Consider the following 12,724-nt stretch of genomic DNA (forward strand, 5'->3'; position numbering starts at 1 on the left):
CCAGTGTACAGTCTGTGCTTCAACAGCACTCACCTCTACGCTGCCCTGGCCTCCGTCCTCTATTCCCTTGACTTCAGAACTGCTGGGTCCCAGTCCTGGAAATAACCATTCATTCATTTTACTTGAGACTCGTGCTTCATCTCCTCCAAGCCCTTAGTGATGGTCTCAGACCTCAGATGGGCAAGTAGCCATCTTGCCTTTTGGATAATCAGTGCCGCTAATGATACAGTTATGGCCTGGTGGATATTTCCCCTGTCACATGCTCCTGAAAGCAAGCAGGGTTCACGACCTTCTGTGGTCCGAGTCTTAACGGACTTAACACATTGCCTGCGAGAGGCTGCGACCTCTGGGATGTCTAAAACAAACACTGCTCAGAGCTGCCAACACCCACTGTGGGGATATATGCTAAACCACAGCACATAAGATAATGGATATATTGAAACTGAAAGTATATTTTTCCAACAATGAGACAATTAAACATGTTTTGTTTCCTTTGTGCATTGTCTTTTCTGTTGTTTGTTTGCAGAGGTTTGCCTTGCACTGAATTTCTTGGTCAATTGCTGTTTATATTGATCCCATAACACCTCAGTAATGCCTTGCTCACACATACAACATTTCATCGCTTGTAATTGGTCACTAGTGGGCGTTCCTGCTGCTGGATGCCCTAAATATTATCGTAACTGGCCTTAGTATTAAAAAATCTGATCACAAATGGGTTGTCATTCTATTATGACAAGGAATCAGTTTTCTTACCATTACAAATGAACAGCCTGGAGGGGAAAGTGTTTGTAAATTACATTTGTGCATAATGTATCATCATTATCAATGCATGAATCAAACTCCGGCCATTTTTTACACGGTTTTCCATGCATCATTTTTTTTATTATGATCAAACGCACATCGTAGCACTGCATCTTACTGACACTTCACTTCAGTATCTCAGAAGAGACAGATCACATGAGCGCCGATGTCTTCTCTCCTATTGGTAGTCGTTGTATTGCTCATTTACATAAGGTGCATAAACTTGTCAAATCACTGGAATCTACAACATTCCATTGCCAACTGTCATTGTTTTCTTCAACTGTCATTGAAATGAAGTGACTTTTGGTTGGTTTATAAATCTCTGTGTTAAGACTGTTTCTGTTACATGTGTTTTAATAATTTCTCTGGAGTTCCTAAAGAGGCAAGGAATATGTTTGGTGACCCTGTAAGTGTTTTCGACTAGTGTTATACACCGTAAAGTGAGAAATCTAAGGTCAAAGGTTAGGCTTTAAAGGCTTGGTTAGGCTATGGGTGGCTGCTGGGTCTGTGCTGGAGCAGACATCTGTAAAGAGGGTAACAGAACAACCAAAGAAGGAAGCCACACACCTCTTCTTTCCCTGTCCTCTCAAAGCAGTGACTTGCAGCATAGAAGTAGCTGAGCGCATTAGCATCCAGAGCTAGCGGAGGTCTGCGCTGACATGGTTAATCCATGCCATCCCAAAACAAATACCTCATGCTTCTGATGTTAAAGCCCCCTTGGATTTGGTGCAGTCACAGGATGACAATGCATAGGTATTGTCCTGTCACACTCTAGGCAAGCCTCTTTTCCTTTGGGATTCCGCTGTGATAACTCAGGAATTTAGCCATGTTATCCTAAACATCTCAGTTGTGTCAAAGAAAATGTGTCAGACATTCTTGATATAAGCAACAACAAAAAAAGTATTTTCAAATATTTGTAAGTATATTTGAAATATACAAAAATATGCAATATATACTGCTAATATATATATAAAAAAATATTTCCTTAAACTGCACTAATTAAAACATACATTTGACATATATTTTAAATATATTTTGGATATATGTGGGAGATAATGGAATAGGTCACCAAATAATGAAAATGATGTATTTATTTATTTACCCTTATATCATTCAAGAATATCCTGGACACTTTTTTCTTTATAATGTAAGAATTAGGACTGGGGCTGTCAAGCTTCAAAATGGCATAAAAATGACCAAAGGTCGGTCCATATGCGCTCATGCGCTATATTCCAAATCTTCTGAAGCCATGTCATAACATATATGAGGGACGTTATTCAGCATGAATAAATGATGACAGAATTTTCATTTCTGGGCAAACTATCTCTTTAAATCAGCATTTACACATCTATCAAAACATATGGTTACCATACTTTGTTTTTAAACTACTGAGATGAAACGTTTATCAACCCCAGACAATGCACATTTGCTGCTCAATGTAAATCTTAAAAGGTGGGGCTCATGTTGGGCTTGATGTGATTTATGGTCAATCACGGAATAAATTAGATCATATGCAATGTGGGACAATCCATTAGCTGATTTTGTCACTGAGGATAAAAGGAATGCCTACACCTCCGTGCAGATATTGTACAATCATGCAGGAAATATGGCCTCATGGGACTGAAAGACGTGGTCACTTCAATAAATATTAATACATAGGTTTGGAGCTCAGCAGGAAATGGGCACTCACTCATATTGAGGATGACATTGTGGATATTCCTAAAATGAAGGCAGGGAATTTTACACTGTGTGGCTTCTGTAAAAGCATGTAAAATTAGATAATTGCCATAATACAATATGTACTATGTATTAGTTTTATTTCTTGCACTTATTTTCTTCCATTTCATTTACCGGATTTCATGATGTTATCTGATACATAGAAAGGAAGAGTGCAAGATGCCTATCTATCTTTCTTTCTGTCTGTCTGCCACTGTCCATCCATCTATCTATCTATCTAGCATGTCTGTCTGTCTATCTATCTATCATTTCTGTCTCTCTGTCTATCTATCTATCATGTCTGTCTGTCTATTTATCTATCTATCATGTCTGTCTATCTATATATCTATCCTGTCTGTCTGCCTGTCTATCTATCATGTCTGTCTGTCTATCTATCTATCTATCATGTTTGTCTATCTATCTATCTGTCTATTTATCTATCTATCTATCTATCTATCTATCATGTTTGTCTATCTATTGTCTATCCATATATCATGTCTGTCTCTCTGTCTGTGTCTGTCTGTCTATCTATCTATCTATCATGTCTGTCTATCTATCCATCTATCATGTCTGTATGTCTGTCTGTCTGTCTATCTATCTATCATGTCTATCTATCTGTCTATCTATCATGTTTGTCTATCTATCATATATGTATGTCTATCTATCATGTCTGTCTGTCTGTCTGTCTGTCTGTCTGTCTATCTATCATGTCTGTCTGTCTGTCTCTCTGTCTGTCTGTCTATCTATCTATCATGTCTATCTATCTGTCTATCATGTTTGTCTATCTATCATACATGTCTGTCTGTCTATTTATCATGTCTGTCTGTCTATATATCTATCATGTCCGTCTGTCTGTCTATCTATCTATCATGTTAATCATGTTTGTCTATCTATCTATTTATCTATATATCTATCTATCATATCTATCATGTGTCTCTATCTATCATGTCTATCATGTTTATCTATCATATCTGTCTACAGTATATATCATGTTTGTCTGTCTGTCTATCTATCTATCATGCCTATCTGTCTATATATATCATGTTTATCATGTTTGTCTGTCTATCTATCTATCATGTCTATCTATCTATCTAGCGCAAGGTCATTACCAAAAACCCTTTGAGGAACTGTGGGTGAGCCACAAGCTCACAGTTTCTGACAAAGGTATGAAGACCTTCCGAGTTCAGAGGAGGGGTTGGAGGCGACTTATGGGAAGGGGATTTGAGGATTACGTTTTCAGAACCTACAGCACACAAAGGAACACACACAAACATTGTCCACAGACCAAGCAATGTCACGTCTGGCATAACATGATTATTTACACTTTATCTTTATACTTGCCTGTGCATGCAGCACAGATTGGAAATGCTGGCATATAAAAAGGCAATGATTACAAAGACATGGGATTAAAACCACTTTACACGCTTTGCACCTGCACAAATCACTGTAAAATCATACTGGCAATTTGAGGACAAAAGGTCTATTTTTCCTGCACCAGGGTTTACATTATCTACCAGTATTACACAACAAATATGTTTACAACATTAGAGCACATTCCTGCTTTGATCTCTGAAGAAACATCTGGATGGGAAGAAGCAGTCACGAGAAACCGCTAATGACATTTTTGAAAGCATTATGATCTAATTTGTTTTAATTCATAGCTCCAGTTGTTTTGTTTGTTTGTACAGCATCTTTTCCCATGCTGGACACATGCTCTAGCATCTCAACAGCGTTCAGAGTAAAGAGTGCAAACCACCGAAAGAGACCTGAGCAAAGACCGCTTCATAAATTTAGCTTTCAAAAGACAGGCCGAACACAGTAATGATGCATCTGGTGAGCTTTCTGGCATGCCTTTTTAAAGCCTCAATTACACCGTGATTCTCCCGGCAGATGTTGGAAGAATAGTGGGAAGTCAAGCTATTTGGCTGGGAGAGCAAAGTGTTTAGCAGGTGAAACAGTATCCGGCATGTTACCTTCGATTTTAGGAGGGTGAGAGCCTGTCTTTAGTCATTCAACTCTTATCATGTTTTATATTTTGTTGATACATGAACAAGAACTTCATAGCTTCACATTCTCCATTCACATTTCTGTTGCGTTGACTTTTATTAATATGAGAATGACTATTCTGCCTCAAAATGACATAGTAGGTTTAGCTGAATTTCACACATTATTCACTTGCACAATAATCCACAAATGTTCTCTTTATTTATGGACCGGATTGGAAAAGTAATGTGAGATGAAGTTAAGAGTCACATCATGTTTTGCTTGGCCAAGTTCACTGGACTTAAATGGAATCAAGGACTTCCTTTTCAGCGCAGGTGACCCTTGTTTCCTACAGGATGATGCCTTTCCCAAGCTGCATTAGCTTGTGGTTAAGTATCAAATGTCACAGTGGCTAATCACACACCCAAGAATAGGCTTCAACCCACACAGACATCTCAGAGGATTCTGGGGTAATTTTACACCAATAGTGCCATCTAAAGGTCAAAAGGAAGACACATCTATTGTACAGGCAATATTATTTCACGCCTAAAATGATGGACATCTGAACCATTATATAGCAATATAATATTTGAGTAATACCCTAAATAATAAATTTTAAAAAGTATATTTTTAAATATATAAATTAATATAAATTACATAATTTAATATAAATATAATGTAATGCTTGATTCAAAATATGGATGTGGAAAATCAATATAGAAAATTCCTTAAAAATGGAATCCTATTAAAAACAGTTATTTTAAGAATAGGTTCTTTGGGGAACCCTAAATGGTTCTTCAATGGCATCACTACGAAACCCTCATTTGGAAACTTTATTTTTAGTGTAGGCTATACACTTAATTAGTTGTCTGTAAAATAGCCAGATTTCAAGGTTTTATGTATCAATTGTAAAAAAATATATATCAACAAGCAAAAACTGCCCAAAACATTAATCACATTAAGTTACAGACAAAACAAAATAAAAATAAAAACATGTTGCATGGCTGCAAACAGGCAGCATATCTCATCATTTAGTCTTGTTGATCTGCTACATGTATCCTCAGTGGAATCTGATCCATCTGTCAAACACTTTTTAAAGGCATTAGAGTTCGAATCATAAAGGAGTTGACAGAGGGTAAAGGGGTGGAGGGGTTGCCCAGGCCAATGGTGCGTCTCCACCTTTCAGCCTCTGCTGTGGGAGAAGCCCAGACCTGTGTGCTGGAAGCAAAGAATACATGCCTTTCATGCGGACCTCCAGCATCTGTCCTAAAGGAATCCCACCAGCAGTTAATGAAAGGCACCTTTTCCCTAGAGGAGGGAAAAAAAGCTAATTTGAAGAAACTCGACCCTACTTTGCAAATCAGTCAGTAGATATCTGATTGTCACTCCAAGAGCTGGGGTCTAATCCTATTGTTTTTTCTATAGGATTACTTGTGCTGGGTACCTCTCCCCCTTTGGCACTGCACGGGAGAATAGACAGATTAAGGGGATTAGCTTGTATCCTCCTAACTTGTCAAGCTGGGATGTAAGGATCCATTGACTTCACTGTTCTGAATGAGAGAAGTGCCTAAAAAAGAGAGAAATGAAAGCCAGTGAACAAGAAAAATTCCTGAAAGAACAATGTGATTTGTTTGCTTTTGTTCCTTTTAACTCGGCTCAGTTCAAAGAGTCTCACCTAAGAAGCCGCAGTCCCAAGTCGGAAAGATATGTCGCAGGAATAAAGCAAGTATAAGAGCCCTTAGCTATGGCTGTCAAAATAACATTTAGCACAAAACAAACAAGTTTACTTGAGAGAGATTACATTGATTTTGCTGGGATCAGTGGTTGTCACTTTCTCGATGATACTCTTGCTGTGTCCGAAACCTGAACCGTGTTGCCTTCGCAGGCAGAATCTGGAGGTAGCATCAAGGCTGTAGATACCAATGTTTTCACAACATCCTATCTAATACCATGCCTTCATTTGCTGACATTTCTTTGAAGGCGGTATAGATGCACCCTGTGTGTGTAGATTGGCATCTGGTGAAGTTGGGAAAAGAAAAAACTATTTCCAACAAAAAAATAATTAGGCTTAGTTGCTTAATATTTGTTTGCCTGAAATGTTGCCAGACCGGCCAGCAAGGCAACTTCTTTTGTACACCGACATGCAAAGACAATATTAGAATGAAAATCAAAAGTATGACTTTAGAGAGACACTTGAGATACTTGAATCCAGCATCTTTGTTTTATGTTCCACACTTTTATTAATTCATAAATTGTTATTGACTGTTTCTAGTATTCTTAATATTCTATATGTATTACTGGATTGCATCCTCCAAGAAAGGATTTGGTTAAACTTCAGTCAGTATACTGAAATTCAATTATTAATATCCATACTTATATACATTTATTAATATAATAATTAATACATTGATTTAAAAATATTAGTAAATTAATGAAAAATTATATTTATTAATTTGAGTCTATCTATCTGCTCGTTTGCTTGCTTGCTTTCATTTTTGCATAGGGAAATATGTCATATCCTGCCCCTTTAAATTCAGTGTCAGCTGATTTCTTGTTCTCAGCTGGTAAAGAACAACAAAGTCACGCCCTACCGTCTCTTTAGTTGTTTTTAAACGACAGATAAATCAACCAATCGTGGCTACGTTTATTTGTCAAAGCAGGAAGTGTTCGCTTGAACGGACCAATAGCAGCAGGGGGATGGCCTTACGGAGACTTTCGGAGTTTGTGAGAGAGTTGAAAGAAAGAAGAAAGAGACGTTACTGAAGCTAGCTCGCAGGCTAGCTGAATGTCCTGCCGTGTCGCAGATGTTTCGAAAGCCACGGGAAAGGGCGGAATGTGGGGGGTTGGATATATAAAACTGGGCATGGGGTTGTTTGTAAGTAACGCGGTTATTGGACCAGTCGGTTCGGTGTCAGTGGAGGCAGCGTTGACCGAGGTAAAGACACTGTTAGCATCATTAGCCTAGCCGGTAGACTGTGGCTGCGTCTCCAAACCTAGTGTGCTGCCTAGTTAGACAGCATTGGGAGGCATCTTAAGTGTGTCAAACGTTGTAATGGTGCCCAGAATGCTGTCTAATTAGTCAGCTTAGTAGGTTTTGAGGCACAGCCTGTCTGCTTGTGTCCACAGCGGTGACAGCAAAGATTGCTTAGAGTTTTGAGTCTGACATGTCACAAACATATTTTACATGGTTCATACTTGTTCTTTTTCGTCCTTTTCTAAACAAAATGATTCAGTTTTTATTTAACACAAAGGTTAGGAAGTTGACAGCCTGGAGGTCTGATCTGAACAGCTTTAGCTATGTTCTTTATATGGCTTTTAAAATGATCAGCTTGACTAAATGTAGAGGAATACATATTCAATCCTGTAACAGTGTAAAGTCATTAGAGATCATGACTTTTAAGTGTAAACTGTGTTTTTGGTCAATTCTGTAAAAAATCTAGATTGTGTTTATTATATATGTTATGATTTTTGGACCCACTGTATATTAAGTGTCTGTAATATCAATAATCATGTTAAATGTCTACCATACTAACATTTAAATTAATAATTTGATGCAATGCACTTATTGTGTACAAAATGTTTTTACATTGTACTTATACATTATGTACTTATACTGTATTGTGCCAAAAATCTTAGCCACCTTAGTATTTTCATTATAGTCTCCAAGATGCTTGAAGAAACCTTCCTGCAAATCTAACTATGCAATATGTGCAAGTGTACCTCAGACAAAAGCTGTTTTAAACGCAAAGGGTGGTCACACCAAATATTAAAACTTAATATTTAAAAATAAAATATTTCAGTCAAAATATTTTTTATATGTACATATATACACATACATATACATGTGTGCGTGTGTATATATGTATATGTATTTGTATGTATGAAGAGTTCAGATGAAAAAGCCTCTAAGTGCCATCTGAAAATTTCTTCTAGAATGGGCATTTTTTATCAAGCTCGTATATTTAAGTTCAGTAATTTCACTTTAATGGCAATGAAAATTAACTATTAATTGTCATTTAAGTGAAATTACTGAACTTAAATATACGAGCTTGATAAAAATGACCATTCTAGAAGAAATTTTCAGATGGCACTTAGAGGCTTTTTCATCTGAACTCTTCATGTATGTATATGTATATGTATGTACAGTGGTTTGAAAAAGTGTTTGCCCCCTTGGTAAACATGATCAAATATGGCTGTAAAAAATAAATCTGCATTTTTAATCCTTTTGATATTTTATTTGAAAAATGTGCATTGAAGTAAAATAATTGAAAGTGGGGGGGAAATCACATTATGAAATAAATGTTTTTCTCCAAAACACGTTGGGAACAATTGTTTGCCCCCTTTTATTAAATACTTTTTGCAACCTCTTTTTTCCAAGATAACAGCTCTGAGTTTTCTCCTATAATGCCTGATGAGTTTGGACTGGAGAACACCTGACAAGAGATCAGAGACCATTCCTCCATACAGAATCTCTCCATCCTGTTCTCCGTTATAAGATTTCTAGAACAGGCTGTCAGGTTTAGATTTTTTATCTGTTGGTATTTGATCGAATCCATGATGTCATGTATCTGAACAAGATGTCCAGGACCTCTGGCAGAAAATTAGGCCCACAGCATTAAAGATACAGCAGAGTATTTCATTTTACACATGGGGTACTTTTTTTATCCCTGTGTGCACCAAACCCATCTTAAGTGTTTGCTGCCAAAAAAGCTAATGTTTTTGTTTCATCTGTCCATAGAACATTTGAAAAGTAACTCTACTGGAACTTCAAACGGGATGGGTTCTATGGTCAGATGAAACAAAAACATTAGCTTTTTTGGCAGCAAACACTTAACACATCATGGATTCGATCAAATACCAACAGATAAAAAATCTAAACCTGACAGCCTGTTCTAGAAATCTTATAACGGAGAACAGGATGGAGAGATTCTGTATGGAGGAATGGTCTCTGATCTCTTGTCAGGTGTTCTCCAGTCCAAACTCATCAGGCATTATAGGAGAAAACTCAGAGCTGTTATCTTGGAAAAAAGAGGTTGCAAAAAGTATTTAATAAAAGGGGGCAAACAATTGTTCCCAACGTGTTTTGGAGAAAAACATTTATTTCATAATGTGATTTTCCCCCCACTTTCAATCATTTTACTTCAATGCACATTTTTCAAATAAAATATCAAAAGGATTAAAAATGCAGATTTATTTTTTACAGCCATATATTTGATCATATTTACCAAGGGGGCAAACACTTTTTCAAACCACTGTATGTATGTATATATATATATATATATATATGTATGTATGTGTATGTGTATATATGTACATATATAAAAAATATTTTGACTGCAATATTTACTTTTTCTAATCTCAAATTAGCCCCTGTTAAAGAAAGGACATAAATTAGTGAATGGCCTTGTCTGCATTTGAGTAAGAGGTAAAATGTCTTTGTATTCAGTTTTAAAAGTCTTTATTAAAGTCAACAATTTGCAGCCTAATTACCTTAATTTAGATTCTCATTTAGACCAATTCAAAAACATCAAGAAATATTAATCTGTAAAAAGAATACAGTTCTTTGACCAGTTTGTTCCATTTCAGTCTAGCTGGATTACAGGTAAATACACAACCAGATGAATGATTCATAAATCTTTGTCTCGTCCCTTATGTTATTCTTTCTGAGTGATGGGTAAATAATTAAAAAGGCCTGTGTCTATTATTACTGCTGCTGATGAAGTAAGGGTGTACAATAGGGGATTTTTCAGACCGAGCCATGTTTTATCTGTAGGGTTGTGATCGTTCTGCAATAAACGAATTGTTTAGTGACATTTGGAATTGTACAGTTGACTGTGATTGACACTTAATTATTGGCTGTCTAGAAAAAGTACATATTTAAAGATTTCGCTGATGATGGGCTGAGGCTGTTTTGACTGTTCTTATTCTGGCCTTGACTGTGAAAGGCGTGTATGTTTGAAGATGCTCTTCTTCTCTCTGTTGTGACAGGTGGTAGATCAAGGTCACGGAATGAAAAAAAAAACAGGGAGTGAGCTGTTTGCTCTCCACAGGTGTTATCTCTGAGGGAATGTAGGTGCCTGAAAGATAGGCTGATCTCAGATCTGCTAACATGACTGAAACCACATGCTTTATGCCTGTGAAATGTCGAAAATTTAGAGTGGGACTTGATTATATTAGATAATGAAAAGCAATCTCTACATCACAACCTTTTTTCACATGAGACCCCCATTTTCAATGATACAGGACTGTTCAAAAGTTGGATCGGTACAATTTATAAAAAATAAAACTTTGTGAGAATTCTCTTATGTTCACCACCACGTCTGCGTTTATTAAAAATACAATACAACAGTAATGTTGTGAAATATTATTACAATTTAAAATAACTGTTTTCTATTTCAGTGTATTTTAAAATGTAATTTAATCCTGTGACGTCAAAGTTGAATTTTAGCAGCCATTACTCCAGTCTTAAGTGTCACATGAGATTGTTCTCTTCCAGGATTCTTTGAATAGAAAATAATTCAAAAGAACAACATTTATTTGAAATAAAAATATGTTGTACCTTTTGTATTATAAATGTGTTTACTGTCACATTTGACCAATTTAATGTGTCATTGCTCAATAAAAGTAAAAAAAAAAAAAACATACAAGCTCATAATTCAAACATGTGTGCCTGTAGCTATAGCAGTTGAGCATTAGTGCTAGCAACACCCACGTTTATGGATACTTGTCCCAGGAAATGCAAAAGCTGATCAAATGTGTATACCTTTTGTAGATATGAATGGGATCTGATGTCTGGAATTCAATCTTAAAGTGTCTGATCACTAAAAATATTATCTGGAACACTTACTGTTGCTCTCGCTGTGACCAGGAATGTGTAATAATTAACTAATTAAACTTAAACTCAGCTGTTTGCAGCCAGTTGCCATCCCTTCTATGAACTTTTTGGCACTATGTCCGTCCTTACACAGGTTTGCAACCCTGAATACTCAGACTTTAGCTTTCAGCTGCTTGTTATCGTTAATCGTTATCTCAACCCAACGCATTGAGAAACAAACATGCAAATAAATGACCAACCAAATATAAAACATTTTTATTCACCTATTTTTCCATGAGAAAATGATAACTGGGCTAAGTTATCATACACTGCAAATACATTTACCAACCAAACAAAAGTACATTCTATCCATGATAGGATATAGGCCTGCCTGATGATCAGTAGCGGTTTACTAAATATTCAATATATACCTATTTAAAATAAGCACTTAACTCAAAAATAACTTATTTAATAAAATAACTAGAGAACTGGCTTGAGCACCCACGGGATCGGCGCTTATATGTCATTTTTATTCTTGAGTAAAGATTGTTCATCAGGCAAGATTTCAGTGTTACTTTCATTTGTTTCTATAGCACAATGCCTGAGACAACTGTCAGGCCAGCAGTTGTCATCATTACTTTGTGTATGTGAGAGGGAGTGAGGCACAGACCGCTTGTCTGTTCATCCTGTTTACTTGCATTCCCTGGCAGCGCTCGCTGGGTCTGAAATGCCATGAGGGAGGCTGTGTATGTATGTGTGTTTAAATCGAGACCCTCCGGCTAATAAAGGGGGCAGTTCATGTCGCACTGTACCATGTGTGGGTGGTGGGTGGCCCGAGCCCGACCTTATCTCTGTCTCTCTCTTGGTCTTTGCAGCCCTGTGTGTAACAAAACTCTGTCTCTGCTGTGTTGATTTTCCTATCTGACGCCTATCATGCCTTTTCTCCTGGGGTTTAGACAGGTAAAACGAGACCACGGGAATCAGCATTTTATTAATTTAATTTGCAAATGTAACTTGAATTGCATTGCGTATAATATAGTCTGAACACTCAAGGGTTTGTGTAGTGATCTGCCTCTGAATTGTACTGAAGTGTATGTAAAAACAGCCTGATGTCACTGTGTTGGGGACATTTATTTACTTATTATAACACAGTGACATCAGGATGTCTTTACACACAGGTGATAATCAAAAGCACTTTAATACAATTGAGCGGCAGATCGCAATGCAAAGATATGACAGATATGTCCAAAAGAATAAAGAACTACAACATAATCTATTCTTTTGGCCCTATTTTGCATTGGAATTTTAATTTTTTTTATTCTTCATGTGCCATGAAAAAAGTTTTTGGTGCACAAAGCTCTTCTGATATTTGTGCTGATTATATGCTTTAATTTTCTTTTTGGTTTTGCA

At 36.7% G+C, this 12,724-nt stretch overlaps 1 protein-coding gene and 1 long non-coding RNA gene across 2 annotated transcripts in view; both read left to right on the forward strand.

Moving 5' to 3' along the window:
• The window catches only part of LOC309487269 (F-box/WD repeat-containing protein 4-like), a 46,118-nt gene that overhangs the window by 25,758 nt on the left and 7,636 nt on the right, over positions 1–12,724 (forward strand). The gene's annotated exons all lie outside the window — the stretch shown is intronic.
• On the forward strand, positions 7,442–10,809 carry LOC309487279. Its single transcript, XR_014201813.1, has 2 exons — positions 7,442–8,344; positions 8,572–10,809. It is a non-coding gene; the product is annotated as an uncharacterized lncRNA (long non-coding RNA).

The sequence above is a fragment of the Leuciscus leuciscus genome, assembly GCF_965113295.1.
Source record: "Leuciscus leuciscus genome assembly, chromosome: 22".
NCBI classification, from domain to species: domain Eukaryota; kingdom Metazoa; phylum Chordata; class Actinopteri; order Cypriniformes; family Leuciscidae; genus Leuciscus; species Leuciscus leuciscus.